The sequence below is a fragment of the Durio zibethinus genome, chromosome 26 (genome assembly GCF_047325235.1).
Source record: "Durio zibethinus cultivar Kanyao isolate XHJ-2024 chromosome 26, ASM4732523v1, whole genome shotgun sequence".
NCBI lineage: Eukaryota > Viridiplantae > Streptophyta > Magnoliopsida > Malvales > Malvaceae > Durio > Durio zibethinus.
Window position 1 is genome coordinate 17,801,230 of NC_143187.1, and position 2,235 is coordinate 17,803,464.

A 2,235-nucleotide genomic window follows, 5' to 3' on the forward strand; every position below is an offset into this window, starting at 1 on the left:
TTATGTTAGATGTATCAATACGAATCATGACATAATTTTTATATTTTATAAATATTTAACATAAAATATACAAATATGTAAGGGATTAAGTGTGATAAACTTTATTTTAAAGATCAAAAAAATCTGATGTCACGATATGTGATTAGAGAGTATAAATATGTAATTTTATTGACAGTACGTCATTATAGAATTTTAACTCTAAAAAATTCACAATTACTTTCTGAAGGTTTTTTTTTACTATTGTGTCTAAAGTCTTTTGATATCATTTCGCACCATAAAAAAAATACTATTGAAATTCAACAAATAATCTCTATTAAGTTAGCAAACTCATTAATGACTTTAACGGAAATGGTGGGTTTGCATTTGGTATCAACCTTTAAGCAGAAACCACAAAAGAATGGCAAAGCGAGGAACCCTCCAAATGTCATATTTACATTCTCTTCGGGACCAATTGCCTTATAAATTGGTGCGCTTTCAGGTCCCAAAACTCAACCACAAACTTAAACAACATTCAAAAATGACAGGAAAAAGAATCGTAAACATTGAAGTTCGTGCAGCAATCTGCACCATTATTCTCCTTGCCCCAGTTGTTCTCTCGCAGAATTCACCACAGATACCAGCTGATAAATCCCAAGTGAATGCTTGGTTTAACGCCAACATCAAGCCTGCCTCAGCGAGGGCTGGCACCCTAGACCCAGCCCTTGTTCAAGCTGAGGCTGAACCTCATGTCATAAAGGTGAGAAAAGATGGCAGTGGAGATTTCGACACCATAACCAAAGCCATTGCGAGCGTTCCATCTGGGAACACCAAACGTGTGATTATATCTATTGGAGCTGGATCTTATCGCGAGAAAATCACAATTGAGCGAACTAAGCCATTCATTACATTTTACGGGGATCCCAAAAACATGCCAAATTTGACATTTGACGGCACGGCAAGGCAGTATGGAACCTTAGACAGCGCCACACTTATTGTTGAGTCTGATTACTTTGTGGCTGCAAATATCGTTATAGTGGTAAACGTTAAACATCTCTCATTGCATATATGGTTTATTTTCTATCTTGTGATGAAGTTTTCTTAATTTATTATATAAATATATATATATATATATTTCTTGGCATATAGAATACTGCTCCGAGGCCAGACGGGAAAATGGTGGGAGCACAAGCGGTTTCCCTGAGAATCTCCGGGGACAAGGCGGCTTTCTATAACTGCAAGCTCATTGGTTTCCAGGATACTTTGTGTGATGACAGGGGCAACCATTTTTTCAAGGATTGCCACATTCGAGGCACTGTTGATTTCATTTTTGGAAGCGGAAATCTTTGTATATGGTATGGAAGATCAACACATGCAAAATTTACCTGCTAATATAAAATATGATACCATATTTTGACTGGAAAGTTTTGGATGAAAACTTGGATGCAGGGCACGGAATTATAGGTGGAGGGGGATACGGGACTTACAGTAATTACAGCACAAGCGAGGGAAAGTGCATCGGAGAACACTGGTTATTCCTTTGTACATTGCAGCGTTACTGGAACAGGAAACGGCACATAACTGGGCAGGGCCTGGAAGACCAGTCCTAAAGTTGTGTTTGCCTATACTGACATGAGCAGTGTCGTCCATCCTGCTGGATGGTCTTTTAATTTTAAACCAGAGCGAGCCAAGTAATCTAAATTAATCTTCATAATTTTCAAATCCTGTATATTTTTGGTACACTAAGATAAGCTGAGAATCGTTATTTTGGCTTATTTTACAGAACTGTTTTCTATGGAGAATTCAAGTGCACGGGACAAGGTGCAGCTCCCGGTGGGCGAGCGCCATTCACCAAGCAGCTAACTGAGGCAGAAGCCAAACCTTTCCTGGTTCTTGATTATGTTGGTGGCACCAAATGGTTGCTTCCTCCTCCGAAGCTCTAAATATCAATTGCCTGTTAATCAGGGATTTAAATTATAATAGTGGTCACATTTTTTGTTATATTATGTTAATCGCTTTTTCATAAATAATGGAAATCATTATTGTCATTGTAATCATCATTATCGTGAATTTTATTTAATTTTACATAATTTATTATAAAATATAATAATTATAATTATATTTATAATCTAAAAACTCTTATTTTATTTTTAAAATAATTTATAACACTTTATGTTTTCTGTGTTCTTAAAAAAATTATTCATAATTTTATTTAGATTATAATAAAGCATTCATATTCGGTTTAATAGCAAATCTTTA

The 2,235-nt window shown here is 35.7% G+C and overlaps 1 pseudogene; it reads left to right on the plus strand.

Moving 5' to 3' along the window:
* Positions 1–303: 303 nt before the first annotated feature.
* LOC111274090 (putative pectinesterase 63) lies at positions 304–2,005 on the plus strand (annotated as a pseudogene).
* Positions 2,006–2,235: the final 230 nt, after the last annotated feature.